Raw genomic sequence first — 27,696 nt, forward strand, 5'->3', positions numbered from 1 at the left:
GGTGAGCAGTCTGGACACTCTAAGTCCAACAATCAGCGTTTAATTCTAGGTGGAAACTATTGTCTAGTTGGGGTAAAGCCCATTTTCTCTCACTCCTTAAGTGAGACTTGGTTTCCCCTCCAAGTTCTACTTGAAGGGACAGGCAGGATTCAGGACAGGGAAAGAGGCTGCTCAAGACAGTGGCAGCTCCTGAGTCCTCCATGGTACCCTGCTGCTTGTCCATTCAGCCCTGTCCCCCAGTGATGTCCCCAGGCTCCTCATTAATTCAGGTGCCTGAGGCCACAACCACTGGAAAACTGGATACATCAAATCTGGTTGTCCAAGCTTGGGACATCCTGTCCCCGGTGACTCTGAGGGCTCCATGCTTGCTGGCACTGGAGGTCTCCACCCCGTGGCCAATGGGCCCCATGACCCTGCAAGACCCCCTCTGTCCTCAGGTGACCCTAAGCCGCTGACCACCAAATCCTTCACCAGGACACCTGCTTCTATTTAGACCTATTGTCCTATTTCCATTCAAGTAGAAAATACTTGAAATAGGAAAAGGTGTTCCTAGGCTCAGAGGTGGGATGATCAGACTCAGTTTCTAGTCCTGGGTTCAAGCGGTTGGGAGCAGTTCAGTCAGTTACTTAGATTCTTAACTGTCACCCACGTTTGAACTGAAGAACCGCGCGCTGCCGAGTGTCTATTGAGGCCAGTAGGGGGCGCAGGTGCCAGGGTCTTGCGCCTCAGTGTAGGGCATCCCAGCAGAGTTCGTCCTGGGAGAAGGCGAGAGGAGCCTGAGCAGCTCAGGGGCGCCCCCAGCATCGCAGGGTTGCTCCTTGCTTCTGCCAGGCTCTGCTCTGTGGAGGCGCCTTGGAGACCATGAAAAGTTATGGCGATTTCCTCCTCTTCACGGAGAAAGTTAGAAGAGGACTTGAAAGGAGCTTCCTGTCTAGTTAAAATGTTCCCCGCCTGGCGCTAGACAGGCTTTTCTTTGATTTTTTTTTTTTTTAAATTTCCGTGGAAAATGGTTGCTTTTTTGAGGGACCCACTTGGGAGCATCTGAAAAGAAAGAGTTGGGAGCCTTGGACAGTCGTGTAGGGAGGGGATAGCAACAGAAAGGAGAAAGAAGAGGGTCTACCAGCAAGGAGCCAAGAGGGTAGTTTTCAGTTGCTGGGTTTGGTTTTTCTTTTTGGGGGGGAGGGAGGGGTGGGTGTAGGGGGTGAGTATCAGGGATTGAATTCAGGGGCACTCGACCACCAAGCCATGTCCTCAGCCGCATTTTGTATTTTATTTAGAGACAGGGTCTCACTCAGTTGCTGAGGCTGGCTTTGAACTCCTGATCCTTCTGTCTCAGCCTCCCCAGTTGCTGGGATTATAGGCAGGAGCCACCACTCCTGGCAGTTGCAGATTTGCCCAATATATATGTTTATCTTGTTTATGGAACATCAAAAAGCTTAAACTGAGCCATAAATGGAAAATGTACCCCCTCACACAGCTGTGAAGGTAGGAAGCCTGGAGTGTCCTTTTCTGCCAACCCAGAGGGTCTCTCCTCTCCATATTGCATCTATTAGTATCCTGTGAAGACAGTGCCCTTTGGTTTCATTGTCCAGCTGCCTCCACTATCCACTACCAGCTGCAGTTCCAGGTTTGGAGATTGATCCACAGTTTTCCACCCAGTTGTCTTGCTTGGCTAGGCTAAGTGGACACCCTTCCTGGAATCACATATCGAGTGTCCTTTGGGAGTAGTGGGCCAACCTCAGGACTACTGATTGATCATGACTTTTATAAAATAACAGGCAGGAATTAGCAGGCTCTTAAGCTTTTTACAAGAGTGGGACGATGCTGGCAAAGTTGCAAGGAATCGCATCCTCAACAATTTCATTCAAACCCACCAAGGCATGACTTCCCCTGAATTGAAGCAGGAGTTTTCCCAAGGATCGAGCTTGTTCCTTGTAAGCTTGATCCTGCCTTAGAAGCAGGTAGCCTTTGCTGAGTGGTGGAAACAATAGAAAATTTCAAAAGAAAAAGAGAACAGTTTTAAGGGAGCTTTTCTCTTGATATTCTCTAATATTTTTGAACAGGACATTTGATGATTAAAAAAAAAAAGCCATGTCCTCAGCCCCATTTTGCATTTTATTTAGAGACAGGGTCTCACTCAGTTGTTGAGGCTGGCTTTGAACTCCTGATCCTTCTGCCTCAGCCTCCCCAGTTGCTGGGATTACAGGCATATCCCCAAAGTCAAGGATTCCATCGACTTCCATGTTCCCAACTTGTAAGTGTGTCCACAGTCTGACCTCTATCTCTTTTTTCTCCTATCAGAGTGGAAGTTGCTATTCTTTCTTAGGAATAATTCTCATTTGTTCAACATTTAAATCCCTTCCCATCTCCTCAAGGACTTTATTTTTTCTCTCCTGTAGTGTTCCCCTTTGCCTCATTACCAGCTTTTTTCATCAGTATTTTGTATGCTGGAATCTCTTTTGCCTTAAAAATAAAATTAAATCCATGCCTCAAACGTAAGTTGCACCCAGATCCTGCCCTTCATAGTGAAGCTTGTTGAAAAGGCTAGTTACTCTCCCTGTCTCCACATGCTCTCCTGGTTCCTCCTCTGCCTACTGCAGTCTAATCCCTTTTGCCCCAACTCCACTGATGCTGGTCTGGTCAAGATTACCAATGGTTTTCTAATTGTGGAGCCCAGTGACTACATCCTCATTCCTTATACATGACCTGTGTGGCATTTTTCAATCAAACTTTCCCACTTCTCAAAACACTCTTCCCTAGGTTTCTGTGATGCCAAGACTCTTTGTTTCTCCCTTTTTTTCTTCTTTAAGGGAATACTTTCCCTTAAATGTAGTTGTTCCTTGAGACTCCATCTATTTTACCTCTTCTCTGCTCACACTATCAAATTCTCCCTAAGTGGTCTCATGCGTTTTCATGATAATTTCCTTCCGAAAGCTGGGCTCCATATTTATATACCCAGCTATTCTCTCCACTCATGCCTCAGGATGACTCTCATATTTCTGGCTTGGGAAACGAGGTGAATGGGAAGATAACATAAAAAAGAAGCAAGTTTAGGTGTACTTAAGTTTGATTTGGGACATGCTGAGTTTGAGGTTCCTGTGTTCAGGAGCCCTGTAGGCAGAGCAGGACTGAAAGCAGATTTGGACATCTTTGAGGTGGTTTGTATTATGGAAAGATCTGGGGATATTCTTGGTCTGTCTGCCTGTGGATTCATCTCAGACCATTTCATTTATTTTGTTTTGTTTGGCAGGACAAAGGATTGAACCCAGGGTTACCGTACTACTGAGATATAACCCGAGTCCTTTGTATTTTTTGTTTTGAAAAAGGATCTCATTAAATTGCCAGAGCTTGCCCTTGGACTGTAATCCTCCTTTCTCAGTCTTTCTGGTAACTGGCTTATAGGTGTACACCACTACACCCAACTCAGACCCTTTTATTATAGGGTTTTCCCCTAGCCTGAACCCCCTTTTCTTCTGAAACCCCCCTCCTTATTTAACTAATTCATACTTCTATATTCAGACCTCAATTTAAATATCAGTTTTTAGAAAGCCCTTCACTGAGGCCCAGACTACTTGAGAACCTGAGGTTCCCATTACCTGTACTCACAGCCCTCCCTGTGTCCTGATAGTCATAACATTTGATTGTTACTACCTGGTCAATATCTCTTTCACCCCCACTGAGAGACCAGGAGTTGCATCTGTCTCCTTCATTGTTCAGCTCTGCATTTCTCTTATCTAGGAGGGCTGGCACTTGTTTGCTGAATAAAGGAAAGAATGAACCAAAGAGTCTGCAGCTGGGCAGGACTAAAGATTTAATTAAACAGAGCTGTTTTTTCCTTCCATTTAAGTTACTGATAAAATTATTAAACAGCCTGGTGTGGCGGCACATGACTGTAAACCCAGCTATGGGTGTGCTGGGGTGGAAAGATCACAAATTCTGGGCCACCTGGGTGGCTTGGTGTGACCTTTTCTCAAAAGGGAAAGTAGGGGCTGCTGGAGATGTGGGGATGGAGCTCCGTGGTAGAATGCTTGCCTGGCATGCATGAGGCCCTGGATTTGATACCACCAAAATAAACTTTTTAAAAAGTAAAAAGGGCTGAGGATATAACTCAGTGAGAAAGGGCACCTACTTTTTTTTTTTTTTTTAATTATTGATCAGATTCAGACCTAGAACACAGACCAAAGGGAATATCATAATATGTCTCTAGGTTCACCCTAATGTCGTCCTTTGGTGTACATAAAAGAGTTGCCACAGTCTGGCTGGGCACAAAATCACAAGCCACTCAAGTAGGAACAAACTTTATTTCCAAAACTCCTTTGAACACCACACATGCAGCCTTCTCCTGGGACACACCACACCAACAGGAAAATCCCTCCTCTGGAAATCCCTCCTACCACACTTCCCCAAACAATGGGAACTCTCCAGGAGTCCCACAAGAGCTCCAAAATAACAGGCCTAGGAGGACAGCAGGGGTCCAATGTCCAATTTAATGCACATCTTAACATAATCATTATCTCAATGGCTTGCTGGCATCACCTTTCAACCAAAAATGCCATGCATCATTCCTACTTGGCTATGGCTCTTTGCAAAGAGGTTTAAAATAAAAGTTAAGGCTGGGGACATAGCTCCATGGTAGAGTGCTTACCTAACATCACAAAACCCTGGGTTTTAATCCAGCTCAGCAAAAAATTAAAAATAACATGTACAAATTACTAGTCTACCTCCCTACGCCCACCCCACCCCTAGGGTTCTGATTTAACAGATTAAGTATAGGGCCCTGACCTTTTTTTCTAACAAGTGCTCCCAATAACTCTGATGCTATGGTTCACAGATCATGCTTTGAGAAATGTCAGTACCTGTAATCTGGCTTCTAAACCCTCAAGTCATGAAACTAAGCTCACCGTGGTTACCAGCAACCTCTCTGCAGCCAAATTTAGATTTCCAGTTTTCTTTCCTTGTCTTACTTAACATTTTCCACTTGAACACAGGGTGAGGAAAGTGAGGCAGGATCTCAGGTGCAGAGTCAGATCCTGTTTTTATGTAAAATGTTGATATTTGATTCATCATGAATTTTATATTAATTACATTATTTTAAATATTGCACTGAAATATGATTTTATTGCTGAGGTGTTTTTTTTATTTTTATTTTGGTGCCCTTTACAGAGATGATTTACCACTGAGCTATATCCCCACCCCTTTTTGGGGGCGGGGGTGTCTTGCTGTGTTGCAAGGACAAGCCTCAGGTTTACAGTTCTCCTGTCTCAACTGCCCAAGTCACTGGGATCATAGGTGACTGCCATTGCACACAACTTTGGTGCCCCTTTAAATTCGAGATCCAAGGCAAGTGCTGTGCCTCCTTCACCTCATCTAGTCCAGCCTGATGGCCTCTGCCCCTTCTCAGGTCTCTTCTTCTTGTCCTTCTTCTATTGCTATTTCTCTGTCTCAGCTGCAGAATTTCCTCCCACTCCTAAATGTTAGTGTTTCCAAGGATTCTATGTCCAGCCCACTTCCTTTCTTACTCAGTCAATGCACTTGTGCTAGGCATCCTCATTCTTCCCCATACCTCAGGTGCTAGTAATAGTGCCTTACATTTAGTGGACATTCAGCTAATGCTTATGCAATGACTGGATGAACCAGGCCTTAAAGGTACAGCTGTATATTCACTTTCTATAGCCACAATTATGTATTATTTCCTAACTTTGGGAGGTGGGGGGAGTACTGAGGACTGACATTTATTATAGGTAAGAAAAAATGAACTTGGAAAGATTGAATAATTTACTAGTAAATAGGAATGGATCTGTCTGACCCAAAGCCCACAGGCCATCTATTGTACTCCAGGATCTCCCACTAGGTAGGCAGTGCAAACCCACAACTCCACCTGCAACACCATACAGGGAGACCACCCACATCAGCAGCCTCGCCCACTCCCTATGTCTACAGGTAGAAAGGCCTGGCAGGAAGAACCTGGGCTAGCCTGCTCAGGTTCAAACCCAGATCCACCAGTTACCTTTGGTAACTTCATGTTATACTCATGGAGTAAATGGAAATACTGACAGTGAGCACCGGAGAGCTGCGGTGAGGATTATATGAGACAATTCAAGCAAAGCAGTTAGCACACTGCCTAGTACTTGTTATCTACTGCTGATACTATGGCAACCTTCTAGAACTAAATAATGAAAATAATAGACCCAAAATATGTATAGCAAGTGACTATGAAAAGAAAACCAGTCTAGTACAGAGAGAAAAGATGGTGACAAAAGTTGGTTGGCCTAGCTGGTCACTGTAGAAAAGGAGAATGTACTGAGTCAGGAACAGGGCAGAGGATGGGGGAACAGGGAAGGGATAAGGTAGGGATAAAGAGACTTCCATGTGGCTGATAACCTGGCCCCCAGCTATGGTGGCAACATGCAGGGGAGCCTAGCTCTAGAGCAAATGATGTTTTTGCAGTAAAGAGCCTTTCCTAATGAACCAATCTGTATTTACTTCTATTGGCATCCTGGGAACCAGGGTGCAGCAGAGACAATTTGACTCATTCCCCCACCCTTCCCCCAACAAAGCATTATTACATCCAACCCATTACATTAGCTCTTATCAGTCTTGGAAGCTCTCAGTCATTCTCCAGGAGCTGTAATAATTTCAGCTAATATCTTAAAGTGTTCAAAGAGCCTGTGATATGTTATGAGCCTTGTAATTGTTGACTGGTTCCCTTTCTATTGTGGCTTGATTTTATACCTTGTATCCAAGCTGACACATGCTCTGGGTGCTATATTATGATGAGACTTTTTGCAAAGGCTGATTTTTAAAAATAAACATTAAATATTGAGGCTGTTTTAAATCAAAGTTTAATTTTTCTACCATCTCTTGTTATTCTTATTAGGAAGCCATACAATTCTTCATAAGGACAGTAACCTCTAGTGTAAAACTTTGAGCAAGTACACAATTGAGAATTAATTAGGAAGTTAAAATCTAGGATTGGGCCCAAAATAATGAACTATACTGAGATGAAAGAGTAAAATGATCATGGCTTAGAGAGACTTGAGAAATTGACCCTCAGCTTTTTCCATGCAAGCATCCTTGCTCCCTAGGGAACCTGTCAGAGCCAAGTGGCTAAACTATCATGGAGGAACTTCCTGGACAACAAGGAATGACCCAGCACCTATCCTCTGTGTGTTGCCCCTTCCCCTTTAGCTCCTCTCAGAGTAAAGGGTGCACTCCAGCTGCTTTGTTATCCTGGACCTGAAGGGTTACCCAGAATCAGGCACAGGATCTATTTCTCTAGGGAAAACTACCCTGAAAAGCATTCTTTGACTTGTGGTTCAGCTATATCACTTTACCTATGTTTAGAAAAGCTTTTCAGGTCAATTGGCATCTTATCAGCTGTGGGCAGGTAAGATCCACTCTAGAGAAATTCCAGTCTCTCGTGGTATCCTGGGCATTCATACCACATGGGATTCTAGGTATCTGTAGGTGCCCCCTAACCTTCAAGATGGGCCCAGATGTAGTGTCCCCCGGAAGTCTGCTCCAATTACTCCTCCATCCCATGTTCCTCATTGGCCCTTTACTAGTTAGTATCCTTTTGATTGAGAATTACAGAAAAGTAATTCCTGCTACACTCAGGAAGAAGAGATTTATTGGCTTGCTTAACTGAACCACCCAGAGGTGGAAATACATATTTCAGACCTGACTAGACCCAGGGGTTCAAACAATATCATCAGTATTTGGTCCCACCCTCCCTCTTTCCCCTTAAGGTCTCCATCTGTCCTCTATATTCAGAAGGCTCTGTGAGCTGAGGTTCCCAGGAGCTCCAGACACGCACCTTATAACCCAGCTATGCTGAAAAGAAACCAATCTTTCACATGGGTCCCAAGAACATTCTGGCTTTTGAGCCTCATTGGATCAGCTTAGGTCGCATGCCTGACCCCAGACCAATTTCTACAGCCAGAAGGATGACATACCTGTCACCTGTTTACCCCACTAAAATCACATGACCAAGAATGGAGGAAGCATGAGTCCCCAAGGGACAATCAAGGTGCTATTACCAGCAGAAGGGAAACAGAGGCTGGAAAGCCCCAAATAAAGAGATGTCCACTTCCTGCTAGAAGGAAGAATATCCAAAGTATCATACCACTTTACCTATGGACATTTCTGGGATAGGAGGCAAAATATGTGAGGAAAGGAACTTAGACTCCCTTAGGAGGTCAGTGTCAAGGAATTTGTCAAATGTTTTGTTTCAACTCTTCTACTCCCTGGACAGTAATTGGTTAGAATTTCTTGTGGTCAGAGGTGTCCTAAAATTCTTAGAAATACTTGGACCAGAGAAAATTAAGGAAAAGGGCAAGAAGGAATCCACCAGCTTCTTCAGCTTTTTTCAAACTCAGGAAGTTTGGAAAGTTATGGTGGGTACTGTGTGTGACGAGGTGTCCAGGGCTCCCTAGGAGCCTGGGTGGAATGGTGGCAGTACCTGCCACTCTATTTTGTGATTTCCAGCCTCTGTTTCCCCTTCTGCTGATAATAGCACCTTGATTGTCCCTTGGGGATTCATGCTTCCTCCACTCTTGGTCATGTGAATTTAGTGGGGTAAACAGGTGACAGGTTCATCATAGGACTGATGCACAAGCAAGCATTTCATACATGGCTCAATTAGCTTCTGTCCATATCACCACCAGAAGACCAGACAAGATTTTTTTTCTAGCTGGGCACAGTGGTGCACATCTGCAATCCCAGCAGCTCAGGAGGCTAAGACAGGAGGATCACAAGTTCAAAGTCAACCTCACCAACTAAGCAAAACCCTGTCTCTAAATAAAAATACAAAAAAGGAAAACAGAAAGAAAATGTATGTAACCACCAAAAACTATTTGTGTTTTTAGAGTTCTGGTTTTGAGAAACATAATAGGCAAATGATCACTGATGATGTTGGCAAATTATTATTAATGGTAGCATTTTTAGTATGAAATTAGTTTTTATGTTTAGCTCAAAATAAATGCATCACACATTGCCAGAATTAAAACTAAAGATGAACACTTAGAGAAAAGGGTGGAAACACATTGTTTTCATCTCTTGGGAAACCAATAAGGCAAGTGCTGTAATTTGGCTTTTTTTTTTTTTTTTTTAAAGGACTAGTCTAAGCAAACAAAACAAACCAAAAACCTCTCCTCCACTTTCCCTCTACTGTTAGATGTATCTGTCAGGACTGTGCCTGGCTAGATAGAACCCTCAAACCCTCCAATGCAAAATTAAACATAAAAAGGATTTGAAAATTTGAGAAAAACCTTTTAACCTGTTTATGTAAAAACCCTTTCCAAGAAGATTTAGTAAAGGTAACATCCATTGGCAGCTTATTTGAGGTTTCTGCTGGGTGTGTTGGTGCATGAGCACACAGTTAATTTAAATGAGAATCACCAGGGTGCAACTCATATTTCTGTTTACCACAGAGATGTGTTAAAGTTGAATTTCAGTTTCAGCAGATACTTCAGATTTACCTGAGCAATATCAAAAACAATGTATTCATTGTATAGTAGGCAGGTGTGGATAACACCTTATGAGATCCCAGTCCTTTATACTCTCCCGAGTAATACTAGTCGAAGAATCAGGGATAGTTTTGCCCAAATCTTTTGACACTGTGCTTGCCCTTGGGTAATTGGTTGATATGTGAAGCATGCTTCAGTTCATACATGTTCCCCAGGACAACTTCTCCCAACAGGATTTAGCCTATCTGGTCTCCCTGAGATGTGTGGAAGTAGTAGGTACTCTTTGAGACCATATCAGCAAAAAATATGCCTTTGCCAAACATGTAGCCTGTCACAGGTGCTTCAGGCAGGGCTATGCCTAGAAGGGGACCAGGATCCCAGCAAAGTTGGTGGTCCTGCACCTGTGCCACGCAACCTTCCATTGTGAAGCTACTTAAAGGGTTTGTAGTGTTGGCTCTCCCCTTTGCACTCTACCTTAGAGATATCCAAACTTCCAGGTCATAGGCATTGTGCGTGTGTGTTCCTAACATACTTCCTGATGATCTCTGCTTCTTCAGAGTCTTTGTCAACTACCTTAATGTCACTTTTGAGCTTCTTGTAGTTGACATCAATGGGGTCCTTGCTACTGTCATCAGATCCACCCCTAAGCCAACTGCAGGCCATCCCAATGTCCAGGAAGTTGTCCGGCATTTTTACTTTGGCCTGCACACTGTCTGCATTGTTCAGGAGCACGACTTTCTCATCCCATAGTCAAGGGACATCAGGGTGTAGAAGCAATTTGGTGGGGGGTCAGGAGGTGTATCTGGGATTGAATTCAGGGGCATTTGACCACTAAGCCACATCTTCAGCCCTATTTTGTATTTTATTTAGAGACAGGGTCTCACTGAGTTGCTTAGCACCTTGCCCTTGCTGAGGCTGGCTGGAACTCCCCATCCTCCTGCTTCAGCCTCTTGCACTGCTGGGACTACAGACATGTACCACCACATCCAGCCTGCACATATAAGCCAAAGAGTTTTAAATTTTCTTTTAAGTAGAGTCCTGTTTGGTGACAAGTTAACACTCCCACTAAATGCAATGAATAGATTTTAAATGGATATTAAAGAAAAGGCTATCCTGTCTTCAAGAAAGTATATAAACTTCTCCAAAAAACATACAATTTAAGACATGTCAAGTACAACCCACTGACAGTAAAATCTGATACTTTGTACACCTGCAGATTTACACATCTGAATGACAATAAGCCTCCAAAATTAAAAGGCTGATGCTTGCTGAGTATCCAAGAAGCCTTCCAACAACACAAAACAATTCCCACTAATACTGCACAGCAGTGCTTGTGAGCTGGGGCAGGATGTGGAGCCAGGTGCTGCAGGCCTGATGCCAAGACTGGCATGCCCAGGAGGCACAGGCACTTGCTGGAGAGACATCACTGATCATCTGGAGTGCAAGAGAGTGTCAAACAGAAGTGAGCACAGGAGAGGAAAGCACATACTTTTTTTGCATGAATCCCTCTGCTTGGTCATAGCTCTGAGTATCTAGTCCCCCAAGTTCACACTATCAGATTTCACTGATTTTTTTTTCATGTTTTACATGAACAATAGCAATCTTTTAATAAAAATTAGTAACATTTCCATAGGAAAGGTCTCTAATTGAATACAAACTATACAGATGATAAAACTGTCATAGATTGCATCATACACAAGTATTTCTACATACCCACATTTTGGCAAAGAAGATCAAGGACATAGATAGAAAACCCAAGAAGGCAAGTTCTATTTGTGCCTAATTCATGCAAAATAGGGGTACCATCTTGTGGGCTTTGCAAAAGACCAGGAAAGTGATTCCTATGACATCCATCCCAATCAATCTTTAAGAGGTTAGGGAGAGGCCTGTGTAATCATGTAATGTTCCTTATTTTTCTAAAAAGTGAAAAAGATAATCCATGAAACATAAAAATATCTGATTTTGTGTTCTTTGTTTTTCTAAGATAAGTATATATCCTTGAGTACCTTCAGGGAAGTCTCATCATGTTTGACATGACATATAAAAACACTGTTTTTCTCCCATATAAAAGAAGTGAATTTTGTAATCTTGACACTACACTGAGATAAAATAGTTTGGACATGACTTACATGTCCATTTAGTATCTATTTAATAAAATTGCAAACTTTTCAGTAGAAAGTTTTCTGACTATATGATTGGCACTTCAATTTTGTCTTTTTTGTATAAATACTCAGTTTACCCTGATTTGGTTAATTTCTCTTATACTGCTAAGCTGCTAGCCAAAAATTCTTGTCACTTGAAAAAAGAACTCTCTTAATACTTCATTTACCTTCCATTCTTTTATTATTTATTTAGAACTTACTATATCCCTGGCTACATATATGTAAATATGTATAAGGTATGTTTTCTCTTGCAAGAGATAAACCAGCAGTGGTGGTGGTGTGTGCAAAAGTTGAGTGAGTGAGAGAGAGAGAGAGAGAGAGAGAGAGAGAGAGAGAGAGAGAGAGAGAGAGAACAGATGCAAACCCCAGCTGTCATCCCCATGACAGCTCTGATTCTCCTTTCTGTGACAACCGGTGGTCCTTAGGCCTCAGAGGAAACATTATAAGTGAGAAATAGAAAAAGAAATTACTTTGCACCGAGCGGCCAGTGGAACCAAAGCAGAAGAGTGGAGCGCCCTTTTCATCTGCCTGAGGTGCAGGACGTGGGAACCTGCAGAGCTCTGGAGCCTTGGTCAGTAAGGACGTCTGGGCATGTGTCTTCCAAGGCACAGAGTTGGCATGGCATACCCCCTTCTCCTAGCTGACTCTCACTGGCCTTCACCGCCCAGAGCTCCAGAGAGCTGAGTGCAGACAGTGAACTGCATTCAACCAGCGCAAAGCGAGGCTGGACTCCCCAGATGCCCCCACCTGCGCTGGGTCCCTAAGGCGGGGGAAGGCGTAGGCAAAGCGAGGCTGGACTCCCCAGATGCCCCCACCTGCGCTGGGTCCCTAAGGCGGGGGAAGGCGTAGGCGGGGCGCCAGCTGCGCTCTTGGACTAGGGCGGAGCGCACAGCGTGGTCTCCTCCGGGATTCCGCTTTCCCCACTTTCGCTTCTGGACCCGCAGGGGGCGGGACTCCTTGTTAGACTCCCTTGCCACCTCCTCCCCTTCGCGCTGTCGGTCCCCCTTCCCTCCCACCTCTTCCCCAGTGAACCGCTCCTCCGCCGGCGGCAGCAGGCGGGCAGGCGGGCAGCACAGCGGCGGTGGAGAGGCTGGTGTGCGAGATGGACGGCTGCAGCAGCGAGACCAAGCTCCAGCGTCCCACGTGCATCAAGCTGGGCGTCCAGGTCACGGACTTCTGCTCGCAGGTAGATCTCGCTCCCCAGGAGCGCTGCCGCCTCTGCGGACCCTTCCTCCTCTTCATTGCGATATTTATACCTGCGCATAACACAATTTGGTCAATTTCATTCCCCAGTACTTGCACTTTCTCTCCCATCCTCCCGCCCCTTGACCCCATCCTTTACACTACTGTTCTCTCTTCTGTCTTTATGAGATGTTGCATTCCCCCCTCCTCCCTTTTCTCTCTACCTTCCACATATAATGGAGTCAGATGACCCTCACTCTCTGAGTCTGGCTTATTTCACGTTACACCATATTCTCTAGATTCATTTTCCTACTAATGACATAATTTTGTTTTGTTTTCCAGGGCTCAGTAAAACTCTGTTGTGTCTGTATGTATCACATTTTCTTTTGTCTTTTCATCTGGTGACAGACACCTAGGCTGCTTGTAGGACTTGGCTATAGTTAATTGTTTTACTATAAACATGAATTGTGCATGTTCTGCATGTTTATAAACATGATTATGTTTGCTTTATATGTGCTAACTAAGAGTTCTTCTGGATAAATACTGTGGAGTGGTGTAGCTGGGGCATATGGTGGTAATATGACTACACCATTGAAGAACCTTCATATTGATTTCCATAGTGGTTGATCAATTTAGGATTCCACTGAGGGTCCCTGTTCCAGTTTCCCTGCATCCTTGTCAGCATTTCTTACTATTTGTACTCTTGATGGTTGGCATTCAAACTGGAGCGAGATAAAACTCAGCGTAGTTTTGATAAATTATGTTTTAAAAGGAGAAAAAATCCTGAAAATTAAGAAAGGAACTTTCGGCCAGGCATGGGGGCGCCCTCCTGTAATCCCAGTGGCTCTGGAGGTGGAGGCAGGAGGGTCTCGAATTCAAAGCCAGCCTCAGCAATTTAGAGAGGCGCTAAGCAACTCAGTGAGACCCTGTGTCTAGTAAAATACAAAATAGGGCTGTGGATGTGGTTCACTGGTTGAGTGCCCCTGAGTTAAGTCCATTGGACGCCCCCCTCCCTCCCCACCAAAAAAAAAAAAAAAAGAAAGGCACTTTTGCATGACCATGTGATCCTAATATCATTCTGCATTGTTTTATGCAAATTTATGTCAAGAAATTGTTATTCCATAGTGAATTTTTCTTCAATTAATAAGCTTATGCTTTACATTAGTACTTAAGCAAACCAGAAAAAGTTTAAAATAATAATCTTTGTGATAGAACCACATTATTGAGAACAAAGCAATAACAGTTTTTTTTCCCCTTGTTTTAATTTGTCAAATGATGTTAAGTTTGGAATCTCATGATAGGTATTTCTATTGAAAAAGTGTCCTGTGTAACAAGGTTATTTTCATATTAATCATATGAGTCTGTAGTAAATGATCTTTGCTTGTATAGTTATATTGAATATTGAACATCAATTTCATTTTTGATATTTTTTGTGCTGATTTATGCTTAAATAATCTTTGTGTTCTTTTAGCTGTTAAATAATCACACCCTTTATCTATGCTCTTCTGCAGCCAAGCAGCCACTGAAATTCCATTCAACATTTAGCAACCTTAAAAATCTCTAACTAGACACACACAAGCTGCACAAAATGGTCATGAAGCAAGACCCACAGAAAATAGACACACACAATAAGGAACTGTGTATCTTGGAGCACATTTTCTTAAAAATAGTGATTCACTGTTTTGGGTTTTGTTTTTAAATTGCTACAGGGACCAATGTATCTAATCTTGTTCTTATAGGTATAAAATGATCTCCACTAATATAATCATCCTTGAAAGAATTACAAACTAACAAAATAATTTATTGTACTATAGCATAAATATAATAGTTTGTGTACTGTAATAAGACTGGTGACACTCTTATAGGTAACTGATTCACTGTTGACTAATTGTTGCCCTTATTAGCCACACAGTGAAAATAGCATATTGATTTTGTGCCTAGAATTGGAGGATAATTAATATGAGCTATATTATTCTATATTGTGTCTAAATGAACATCTTACTGTTAAAGATAATGATTTTGTGATTCCTTATAGTATACTTTGAACATATTTTCAAGATCTAAAAATTGGAGAATTAGAATTTCATCAAAATGAAATTAAGTATGTGTGAACATTTAGCATTTAAAATAAATATAAAATTATTTCAATTTCTAGTTTGTTACCATTAAATGTAATTTTACTTTTTTCCTAATTTACATGGCTATGGTATGAAGCTAATACTCTAAAAACAGTAGATCTTAAATTACTTTTTTCCTCTGCAGATTAGACATAAATTTTCAAACACAAGACTAGGTACATACTTTCCTCCTTCACCCTCTAGAGACATAGAGTGTTAGTTGTTGCAGCAGTGTAGACCTTGTGACATAATTGAAGGCTTCTGAGTTCTTATGGTCCATCAGGCCATTGTGATGTAGCTGATTAATAACTTCCACAGGATGGTAGTAATCCAGAAATTCCAACTTCACCTTAACAGTCTTTTGCTCTCCATTTAATAATAACATAAATGATTGCAATTCACTTAAATAATGTGCTTTTATCCTTAATCTTAATTCTACCTATAGGCAAGCAAGCAAAGGCATCATTAACCGAAAGGTGGGAAATGTAATAATTGATGAAAAGATGAGATAATTACTTGGGAGTGAAGTAATTATCAAGAAAGAAGGGAGAAATGGAAGCAGTTGTATTTTTGCAAAAAAACTGCTTAGAGAGAAAACATACTGGGTTAGAACTAAAAGCTTTTTCTGAACAAAAGCAACATTTTCCATGCAGTACTATGTTCTAAAACAGAAGATGCAGTTTTATTTTGGAATATTTTGTTTTCCATTAATTTGTTTTGTGCACATGCTTTATTTTAATATATTTAGTCTGTTTTGTAGACATTATTGGATTACATCAATTCAGATATGTAAATAGTTTTCCATTTTCATATTCCCTAAATTAAGGTGCATTTTTAAATTGGTAAATGTTTAATGTAGTTTTTCTTTTTTGAAAAACTTTTGTCGACTTGAAAGACAGTATTACAATAGATAGCGCCTTAGAAATGAAGATAGATAGACCTTTCAATAAACTCATTCATTTAACAAGTATTTACTGATGTTTCTCTTCTGTGAGAGATAAGAGTAGGCTGTAGGAAATCCAGTGCGAGGAGACAAGGTCTTAATCATTTTAAGAGTTCATGAAAGTAAAATAAATATGTAAAACCAAAACCTTAGTCTATAATCTAATAAATTATCACTGCAGAATAATGCGGATACTTTTAAAATGCTGTAGGGTGGGCTGGGGTTGTGGCTTATCTGGGTTTGATACTCAGTACCATATACAAATAAAATAAAGGTATTATGTCCAACTACAACTAAAACAAAATATTTGAAAGAGAAAGTACTATGGGGTATCCAAAGAGAGTGAGAATAATTCTGAATGTGGTTTTCAGAGGAGAAAGAGCTCATCAAGTGGAAGGACACCTGGCAGGGGAAGAACCTATGCAAAGGCAGGGAGGTGTGACATGTCAGGGTGAACTGGAATGAGGAGTGCTCTAGCAGAACACTAGTAAAGGGCAGGTTCTCTGAAACATGAATAATAAACAGAACGTTTTAAAAAGAAAAATCAATTTGAAAGATACATAAAAAGTTTATTTCAAAATAAATTCCAGAAAATATTAAAAAAACTCAAGTTGTTACATTGAAATACAGAAATGAGGTAACTCAAATTTGTTTCTTCCTGTTTATAATAATATAATGTCTGTGCTTATATTTAATCTATTGTGACTTTTCAATTTTACTTTATTGTGGTAAGAACACTTAACATAAGATGTATCCCCTAACAAACATTTAGGTATAGAAGACAGTGTGGTTAAGAAGAACAAATTTGTACAGCAGATGTCAAGAATTTATTCAGCTTGCATTATTGACACTGTATTCCCAGTGAGGAATAGCTCATGTAATCTGTAGTTTTATTGCAGGGATAGGTAGTATCACAGGGTCTGTGGATATGAACTCTGCCTGAAGTGAGTGCAGAGGATATCAAAACTTCATGACCACACTCTTGACTGTGTAATGAAGGTGGCTCAATTAACACCCATATTCCATACAGTTTTTTTTCCTCATCAATTTAAGGATCACTAGTGAAAACATGATAATCTGAAAATTGCAAGTATACTATTAAAATTGAACAATAGCCAAAGCAATTGTTTAGAGCTTTGACAAAGAATTTTTTAAAAGAGAAAGAGAGAGAGAGAGAGAGAGAGAGAGAGAGAGAGAGAGAGAGAGAGAGAGAATTTTTTAATATTTATTTTTTAGTTTTAGGTGGACACAACATATTTATTTTATTTTTATGTGGTGCTGAGGATCAAACCCAGTGCCCTGTGCATGCCAGGTGAGTGCGCTACCACTTGAGCCACATCCCCAGCCCCAACAAAGAATTTTTGAGAGGCAATATGATTTTCACTGACCTAGGTTAGAATTACCTGCATGCTGGTAGAGTATTTCCATTATTCAACCATTTGTAGGCCACTTAATTATGAGATAATAATAACAAATCTGAGGTAAATATACTTTATGTCCTAGAAATTTTTTGTAGTTACTTGTATTAGTCATGGTTTGCTTTACTGCACGTTCTTTTATGTATTATTTCCCAGTTTTTTAATACATGACAGGGATAAAAAAAGTGGGCCCACAGTTCAAATCTGACCTGTTATGAGTGTTTTGTAAATAAACTTTTGTTAGAATAACCATGATCATTCATGTACATATTGCCTGCTTTTAGGCTTCAAAGTAAGAATGTAGTAATTAATACAGATTAAGTGGACTGAAAAAACTAAAATTTAAGCTACTTTTTCCCTCAAAAACAAGTTTACAAATACTGTATCTGTTACGTGTACAAAATTTTGGATATGTTAAAGTTTACTTCATATTGAATTAATTTATTGTACTGTGTTAAAGAGAAACAGGAAAGCAGATAAAATTAATCTAGCTTGGCTAGGATGTACGTGCTGTCTGAGAAAAGCATTGCTAAGGCAGCAGTTGTTTTAACATGACTGAGAGGTCAACAGAGGAAATAGGTTTATATTTATTAATATTGGAACCAAAATAGCATTTGTAGAAGAAAAATGATTGATGCTTTAGCATCCATACAAGGTAGAGTAACAGGAAATAATTTTTCCCCAGATGATTTATAACTTTGTTATGCAGAGACAGATGTCTTTGTAGTAAAAATATTTCACATCTGGAAATGAGTGTTACAAATGCTATTTTTCCCCTTCAGCACAAGCTGCATGAACTGCTTCACAAGTTTGGTGGTACAAATACCGTTGAATATTGTACTTGCCCAATTAATGGCATGAGTTCTCTCCTTTTTGCCAAGAAGTCTAATATCAACTGTTTTGGACCTCACAAATTCCAGAATTCTATTAGTTTGGAGGTTTTTCCATTCTAAAGAATACACAAATGTAAGTTGATGAGCTCAAAGTATGCTGCACACAAGTTTCCATGTTCAAATGCTTCTGGGCCCTATTGCTGGAAGTAGCTCTGAAATTTAGTCTCTGTGGGCTCTGGATGTTGACTCCTGAACTCTGTTCCTTTTCTTCCCAGCAGGCTCCTTGTCCTTTTTCTACAATCATTTCTACACAGAAAGGGACTAGTGGTCAGGGAAGCTTCAGTCAGAACACTGAAGGTCAAGTATCTCTGTCCCCATTCACAGAAGCATGATTTTTCGTCACACTGTTGCATAATTGGGAGGACCACTCAGTTGACTTCCTAAAATAATACAATTTCTAAGGTAAAACTGGGCCCAGCTAGAGAAAGATGTGGGCGACAACTTTTTGTTTCTAATATAATACGTACTAACAACTTTACAAGTCATACATTTAAGTGTGGAATTAGTAAGAATTATAAGTAGTGTATGCTTTTAACTGTTTAATATCTTCCAAAGTGTTTTAAAGTTATTTTGAGTAATTTGAAGGGAAATACTGACATTGAGCTAAATTACCAAAATAAAGGAAACCATGTAAAGCTGAATAAGATGTATTTAATAATTTAGTCACAAATACCTTGTGTAGTCATGATTTTAAATTGCTTCTTCCGGGCTGGGAATGCGGCTCAAGCGGTAGCGCGCTCGCCTGGCATGCGTGCGGCCCGGGTTCGATTCTCAGGACCACATACCAACAAAGATGTTGTGTCCGCCAATAACTAAAAAATAAATATTACAATTCTCTCTCTCTCCCTCTCTCACTCTCTCTTTAAAAAAAAAATTTAAATAGCTTCTTCTGTCTGTTATGCTTGATACTCTATTTAATCTCTCATCCTTACGCTATATAAACTATAGTATTTTCATATCATAAATGAGCATAAAGACTATTTTGTCTCCATCTTTTCATCATAATATTAGATGTCACTCACTACTATTGGCTATTCGTCCTTTTCTCTTCCCCTTGACTTCTGTGTTTTGTTGAAGTGATATTCTTTTGGACATTCCTTTTTTAAAGTTTCTCAACATCCAGAATTGCTATGGATTTGGGAGCTTTGTTTGATCTATAGAACACAGAGATGTATTCTGGAAGTCCAGTAGGTAGAGAAAAGTTCCTGTATTAAGTGTCCCTGGCTTTTGTTGTTGCCTCATGTTCCAAGAGCTCTGATATCCAGTTTAGAATCCAGTTAGTCAAATAGAAAGACTCTCAAAGGGAAACTATGTCCTAACATCAATATTCATATTTTCAAATTTAAGTTTGAAATTCCATATATGAAATTTTTAATATTTTAGTATCTGGAGTTTATGGCACGCAATTGGCAAACATTTTTTGTGCTTTTCCTGTGACAAAGTGCTTGGAATTCAAACATACAAGATATAAGACCCTCAGGTGGTGTGTGGTATAGTTGCATAAAGTGGCAAGCAGAAAAAGAATTTGTGCACGTTCTGTATCTGTTGGATGGGAATTGACAGAGTGCCATAGAATCACCTAGAAAGAGCAACTGAGCGAACTGTAAGCACCAGTTCTCAGAACATCCCACTGATAGACTCACTTTAGAAAGCTAGGTAGGAATCAGTCAGGCAATGACATGGTATGAGGCAGGAATTATAAGTCATTGGAAATGCCATATTAAGGAGTAAGGGACTGAAGGTGCACAGAAATACTCAAGCTTGACCATCTAGAGAACCCAAAGTGGTTTGCAACACTAGAATTAGCATTTTTGTTTTAAAGTGCAAAGAAGCAGGTCCAATTAGTGAAAAGGATCCAAGTCATGAAACACCAATCCCCCCAAATAGAATTTTTCTAAAAACAAAGAGTGATATTGAATGATTTTAATGACAATAATGCAATCGGGTATACTTTCTGTGAAAATTGCATTGATAGAGTTATTAGAGTCCTTTATTGTATGTGTGTATATGTAGTTAAGTGAATTGAGGAGGAAATGAATAATAATTATACTATTATAATAATTGTTGAAGATCTGAGCTCTGGAAAGACAAATATGAATATAAAGGAAGAATACTATTTCAGAATTGTGATTAGAAGAATTTATTAATTTATGAGGGTTCTAAGCCTTTCATCTCTTCCTCACCATGAAAAAGGTTTTGAATTTGCCTTTACACAGTCCTCTGTGATTACTGGGGTAGTTTTTAGCTCCCATCTGGGTAGAAGCTGATTCAAAGCCAGTGAAGTCTCTAAGATGTCAAAAGAAATGAGGAAGACTGCTCATGGTCAATGGGAGATGAACTGAAAAAGAATGGACAGAAGATAAAGGTTGTTGCCTAGAGTAATTTCTGGAGCCAAGCATTTTGTTATTTTAGTGCTTCCTTTTGGCACTGAAGGCTGGGGGATGTTAAATGAGAATAGAAAGTCAATAAGAATGGACAAATCTGTGAATATATTTCGTGGGAAAGTCTGTTAATATATTTAATCTGTTAATGTATTTAAAGAAAGGTAGAAAGCAGAAGGGAATGCAGAAAGTGAATCAGTTTTATTAAATGAAGGAAAAGATCAATTTCAGTATCTTCTAAGAAATTCCTATTATCAGAGTTAGTCTTCAATTTTTTTTTTAACAATGAGCTGTCATTGATGTCATAAAATCAGTTTCTGAACTGAGAAATAAGTAGTCTTGCAGCACTTGTAGATTTGTTTACATTTTTTTGGTCTTTATTAGAACATTTGAACATTTTATCCAACATTATGCTCTTAACCCCCATCCTCACTATTTGTGAAAGTTTGAAATACAGTAAGCAAATAGCAATTTGTGTCTTCCCACTTTTAAAGAAAAAAAAAGGCCTTTTTACAAACAAAACACTTGTAGAAGTCACTCAACAATTAGGCAATAGTATTTAACTTAGAGATATACACAATCAACTCCTTTTCAGTCTAACGTTGACACTTGCCAAACACTACATTATTGGATAATATCAAGTCTGTCTTTTCATATTCAATATCATTTTCTAGGGTTGAATTGCATAACAACCATTATTCATAATTCTATTAATTACTCCCTTTGACTAAAACAACCTCATTGTAGTTACTAATGGATCTCTTCAGTGCTGATTAACACACTACCTTAAATACAACTCTCATGTCTGTTAGCACAATGCACTTTGACCTTCCTAGTACCTGATGTGCTCCTCAATAGTACCTTTAGCTAAAAAGTAAGAGGTGCTTGAACTGCTGTCTGTTTAATCATCAAAGTTTCCATAGAGCTCAATAATTTTTGTTCTTGTCCTTATCTCAATGAAACTGTCCTTTCCCAATATGTTTTTTAAGAGAAATATACCAAGTATTAAAGAATCAAAATGATGGGCTATATTGAAAATCAGTAGTAAGATATGAGAATTATTTTTAATCTTAAATTATATTGACAAATATGATTACATTTTAACCAATTAATCAGTCATATTTTGCAGGTGTTCAACTATTGAATCTCAGTACTGTGTTATATGTACTTCATTGTGATTTCGGAGCTCTGAAGGAAGGCAAAGACAGCCACAAGACATGTTCAGGGTCTAACTTTGTACTCCTGTGAATTGAGAGATTGCAAAACACATGCTCACTTATCAAAAGGAAAAAACAAAACAAAACTACTTTTCTCGATTTGAGATTTGAGGTGATTTTTTTTTAAAAAAAAAGAGAGAGGAGAGAATCTTTTTAATATTTATTTATTTATTTATTTTTTAGTTTTTTGGCGAACACAACATCTTGCTTGTATGTGGTGCTGAGGATCGAACCCGGGCCGCACACATGCCAGGCGAGCATGCTACCACTTGAGCCACATTCCCAGTCCTTGATGTGATTTTGAAGTAGTTTCTTTTGTACCAAATTCAGGACTACATGAGACAAGTATAAATTTATCATCATGTATGTAATACTTAAAACTACTTCTTATAAAACTGAAATATGAAAGCAGATTTTCAAAATGTTGCAAACGGCTGCTTTTCAGTGTCTTTTCCAGTGGCAGTGTTTATTCTAGAATCTTTTTTCGGATCTTTTACTTCATGACATCTAGCAAACTTTACTGATAATCAGGGGTGAATAACTTATAAATATCTACAATAAGTATGTAATCAAATCTGATGAAAAAACATTTATGCATGCTTATTACATTTCTCTATATATTTTTAAATGAACAATTTTAAGGATTGCTATTTAAAACTTTATTCTGAAGATGTTAAACTAGAAATGTTCTTTTTGTAATTAATACTCCAGTACAAATAGGAATAGTCAAAATTAATCTGGTATTAGTAGTGGCATTTAAAATCCAGTCTTTATATTTGATTTTGTTTTGTCCTTGTCTTCAGTCTGGTGCTAATTTCTATGTTAGTATGAACATTTTCAGGAAATAACTTTGTTCTTCAGAGTCACTTCTAAATACTTGGCATCTAAAATGTTATTAGATGAAAATTGATTGCATTTCATAAAAAAGGACATTTTACAAGACTGTATAATCATAATAAAATAATGACTGGACTACTAATGGGAATTAAATGTGATGCTGGGTGTTCTGACCTGTGACCTGGAAGCTAGATCTGCATATAAAAATGTTTCTATCCCTGCCTGTGAATGTTGAAACTCAAAATAATTAATTCCGTCAAATAATTAATTTTGTTGATAGGACTAAGTTCAGAATATACAACCTCACACGCATATATTACAATTATTCAGAATAACAAGATGATATAAGACAATAATCTTCGATTCTGGCTGTCAAACTTGCTCAGATCATTTCTTTTAGTACTTTTGTGTTTCATGTTACTAACTTTGAATGTAGCATATAAATCATTATCACTACTGCCATTCACGTAGAGTATATTTATTGTCATTGAAGGTTGCTTTTTGTGTGTAAGTATAGGAAAAACTAGTGTTTGTACAAAACACTGCAGTGATATACTCTTCTGAAACTAAGAAAATGCAGCCATGTAATTGTTTTGTATATCATACAGGTCTCTGCATGGAGCTGCAAGTGGAGGAGGATATGAATGAAGTGCTGATGGACTCAATGAAAGAGGTGCTTTTGGCTCATTCCAGCTGTCATGACTTGTCTCACTTTTGTGGCCTCCCAAGCAAGAGTCCAGCCTCCCTCTCTGAGGAACATGTGGTTTACTCTACTCTGGATGGGGCCAGTGAATACACTGCTTCCATGAAAAAGGTGGTGGAATGGGGCTGTAGCTTGGTGGCAGAGTGCTTGGCTATGTGTGTGAGGCACTGAGTTTGATCCTTAGCACTGCATAAAAAACTAAAGAGATTAGAGCATAAAAACAAAACAAATAAAACTGTCCATCTACAATTATTAAAAAAAATTAAAAAGAAAAAGGTGGCTCCTGGTGGGTTCCCAGGTAGCCTCCCTATTCTTCAATTTCAACCCTCTATGTGGGTAGAGAGATCTCCCTGCAGGCAGGTCCCATAATTACTCATTGGTATGAGTCAAACACTAGCACCAGGTCTGAAGTACAGGCATTGGGTGGGTCAGGTAGCTTGCACTCTTCCAACTTTTAGCCCCACCTGTCCCTCCTGGCACTCACTGGCAAATGCAAGTTATGGAACATTGCAGGCAGGGATGAGGAGAGTGAATGTATTCAAAGAATCTCATTTAGTTCTTTAGCATGCAGATGCCTAATCATCTATCCAAAAGACTCTTTTGCAGTGGGTCCTCTTATCTCTCCTCTACTTGTCCTGTTAAATATCAATTCTCCGCAGTGTTTTTTGAACATTTGTGGCTATCCAAGGAGGACAGCAAAATCGCTTATATGTTTAAAGATGGTACCATGTTTGCTTGGCTCTAAGCTCCAGTCCCAAATTCTCATTGCCTATGTATGGCATTTTCCCTGAAGATAAGGCTTTACCCTGTCACCTGCAAAATCCATTAATAGCCAAGGATACTGTGTCAATGGCACACCAATAAATGTTTCCTTTGTGAGAGTTTGCATATTCCATCTAAATCTATTTTCAGTGTCTTTTCTAATCTGAACCAACATGAAACAAAGTGTCTGCTGAGGGAACTTACCCATGTGTTTTAGAAGGCAGCTAGGCACTTTTACCAGAATCTCTTGGGGGGAAAAAGTGCATGCTTGACTTTTTTCCAGAGTTCAGAGACAGGATCTGGGTCAATAATTTATCAGAACAGGACTGCCTACTCACCTGGTCTCCAAAACAAGGCCAGTTTTTATGGTAAGTGCAGGGTACCTTCTTTTAAGTTCTCCTTCAGTATTCTTCTCAGGACATCCCAGTGTACCCAGAGAACATTTATATGCTCGTGTTTGCAATGTGTAAAGCAGGAGTAGTTTAATGTGGCTGGTCCAGTCTGGTTTTATTGGCAGGAAATAAATGACATGGTAAGGATGAAGGACAGGAGCCAAATGCCCCCAGGTAATTCTGATCATCCAGGGGTGCTGAGCTAACCAATGTGATATGTTGATTGTATATATTCTTCCCTCCAGATCCAGGGAAAAATTGGTCTTCTGTATGTTTGTACGTATTGCACAGAGTTTCAAAGTGTGTTTTTAAAGGATATTGCTTGCTTTCTTCAATATTTCCTGTAATAAATGTCAAATCTTATTATTTCTGAACTTACTGAAATAGAGTTCAAGTAAACTATGAATGCTCATGGGCTTCTGGCATTAAATGAGTCAGAATTGCACTGAAGGACTCCTCATGATACCTTCAGAAACACCTCTCTCAAATCCTTATCCCTTCTCAATACTGCATCCATTCTTATGCATTCCTTTCTACCTGCATCAGGAAATTCTTTGTTATAAGTCATGCTCAGGCTTGAGAGCTGTCACCCAGTTACCCCAGCAGTCCCCAGAAGGGAGAGATGCCTAATTGTTCCTCAGTCAGCATCTCAAGGACTTCCTCACATGGAAGACTCTGACAGTCCCCTGGGGAAGGTCCTCTGAGAGCAAATTGCTGATAGGAACAGGCTGGCACAGCACTTTGTCTCCAAGCTCAACCCAGGTGGAAGGACAGAGAGAAACACGACCCTGTACACACAAGCTGCTGATTACTACCAATTCCATTCACCCAAACAGCAATGTCATTCCCCACATAAGTTTGTTTTCCTTTTGGTACTTGTAGAGTCACTCTGAATGAATCAGTCTCGGGATTTCCTGTACCCAGGTCCCATCCACCTTCTCATGTAGAGTCTAAATGCAGGGTTAAATTCAGACTTCCTTCCACATACTTCATCTTTTGTAGTAGGGCTCTCAAAGCACGGAATGCAGTTAGATATATATCTGTACTTATGTATGTTTTTATCTATACATATGTATGTGTACATGTGTATACATATACATTTATATGCCTAAATGTATAAATATATACACATGTACAAATGTATTTTTTAATAGTATCAAAAGAAAAGTACCAAGTAAGTACATGAATTACCAGCATTGGGTGTGTAGTAGTCTGCAGGAGGTAAACTGGCAAGTGCAAGAATGTGTGAACAATTGCTCAAAATTACCAGAATATTGGTTTGAAGGCTTCAAAGGGATATTGTCATAGAAATCTGTGTCCAAATCCTACTATCCCATCATTCTTTGAGTTCTAGTTATAAATTTCCCCTTGTATCCTACCTTAGGGATTTTAATTTCCTGATTGAATTTCAGGCACCAGAATTGGCCCCCTGAAGCTGCAGGAAGATGAAGATGCTTCTTTCTTCCTCAGTAGGCATATCAAGGACCTCCTCATCCAGCATGACCCTGAGGGCCATCGAGAGGAACTGGCTGAAGAGCACAAGTTGGCAGAGCATTTTGTAAGGTGCCCAGAGGCCCTGCTCACAGAAAGATGTTCCAAGGTGCCCAGCTCATGAGAGATTCCATTAGGCAAGTGATATTTGTACCTGCTCTCCTGGTATCTGCATCTTGTGTGTGGTCTTGAATGATGGAGACTGCCTAAGTGGGAGGACAGTAGATTCACCCACTAGGCAGAGGTCATACTATCCCAAATGTTCCTTCCTGAACCAGGCATGTGCCTTTAAGATGGCAGGCAGCAAATACCTAGCATACTTTCAGGAAGGAGAGTGTGACAGGTGCAAGTTTGTGAAATTGAAAAGAGCATGGCCTAAGAAAGAAAACTTTTAAGGAATTTGCAGGCTGATTTAATTGTGGGCCAAGGGAGATTTATCTTTTCTGGTTATGTTTTCTCTTCTCAAAAATATCGCTTAAAATGCACATGGCATGATAGCTGTAGCATCTAAACAGGGAATGTTTATGAGTGTACTTTCTAAAGTCACTCTCAGGGTTTGTTTTAGGGAGTTGAAGTAGTAAAATCTGAGGGTGGGATGTAGGGTACACTTTAATACTTAAGAAGTGACATGGAGAGAATTTTCCCTGGTTAAGTGATAGGAGCAGGCATGGAGGGTCCTGTGTAGTTCCTAGATGTATGGAGTGTCATGGGACAGGGTTGTCTTTCTTCCCTGAAGAGGAATGAATATGTTTTCTATGAAAGGCGTATTGGGAAGTAAATCACTGTGCCTGGGAAGCAGCCATGTAATGGGAGGTAGGTATAGCTGAAATTTACCAGCATTCACCAGTTGTTTCCAGTTTCTGTTCATGTGGGGAAAAAAGGACATTTTCCCCTCTGCCCAGTTAAACAACTAGCATGCTGCTCGTGAGATCTACTTTATGGGGGCCACTTTGTTTCATGGATAAGAATACCTGGGCAGGCCATTTCTTTAAAGAAATGCATGAGATCTTTCTAAATTCATACCGATATTTTCTCTGTGCCATGAAAGGCTACAGTTTGTAATGGATGAGATAGAACTGCCTAATATCTAAAGGGAGTTTAATAAATTCAGTTGTAGGAAATAGTGAAGAGCATCATGATGAAGAAAAGCATCACTTGAATCACTGGCCCCCAGGGAATCATCATGGGAGGGTAATTATCAGACAAAAAGAGCACATAAACAGGCCAAAATAGCTGCAAAGGTAAAAACCATCTGCTGGTGTCACTGGTTTCCCTTGCTAAACCACTCTGAATTGCCTGTTTTCTGTTGAGCATTTTTATCATCTGTCTGAGGAGACTTGGGGACTTTCTCCGTTAAAAGAGTCACTTGTTCCTTTGAAAGAATTAAAATGAGAATGACATGAGTAACTTCTTTCTGAAGTGTTATTCCAAGATCCTGGACAGTTCTGCTATAGCAAAAACAGCAGCTACACACAAAGCAACAACATAGCAAAATATTGTGTAGGTAGAAGGCACAAGTTCTCTGGGACCTTCCACATGCAGGAAGCTATATTCACTTGATAGGAGAGTGTAAAATTCAACTTTGGTTATGCATAAGGTTGACTCACTCCTGTGGTTTTCACTCTGAACACTTTTCTGTATCCAAAGCTGCTGTCCTGCTCTTCTCTGTAACTGCCACACTGACGCAGAGTCAACTCAGTGTCCAAATACTATAAAAATTGTCCTTTAAAC

The 27,696-nt window shown here is 39.9% G+C and overlaps 1 long non-coding RNA gene across 3 annotated transcripts; it reads left to right on the forward strand.

Annotated features, from left to right (window-relative positions):
* The first annotated feature begins 1,229 nt into the window (after positions 1 to 1,229).
* On the forward strand, positions 1,230 to 26,295 carry LOC144368299 (uncharacterized). Of its 3 annotated transcripts, none has more exons than XR_013428102.1 (6): positions 1,230 to 12,815; positions 18,072 to 18,255; positions 18,398 to 18,584; positions 21,964 to 22,143; positions 23,226 to 23,290; positions 25,887 to 26,295. It is a non-coding gene; the product is annotated as an uncharacterized LOC144368299 (long non-coding RNA). The 3 variants fall into 3 exon arrangements; XR_013428101.1 differs by having other exon boundaries at positions 18,401 to 18,584; XR_013428100.1 differs by lacking the exons at positions 18,072 to 18,255; positions 18,398 to 18,584 and having other exon boundaries at positions 25,887 to 26,293.
* Positions 26,296 to 27,696: the final 1,401 nt, after the last annotated feature.

This window comes from Ictidomys tridecemlineatus, chromosome 11 (genome assembly GCF_052094955.1).
Source record: "Ictidomys tridecemlineatus isolate mIctTri1 chromosome 11, mIctTri1.hap1, whole genome shotgun sequence".
Taxonomy (NCBI): Eukaryota; Metazoa; Chordata; class Mammalia; order Rodentia; family Sciuridae; genus Ictidomys; species Ictidomys tridecemlineatus.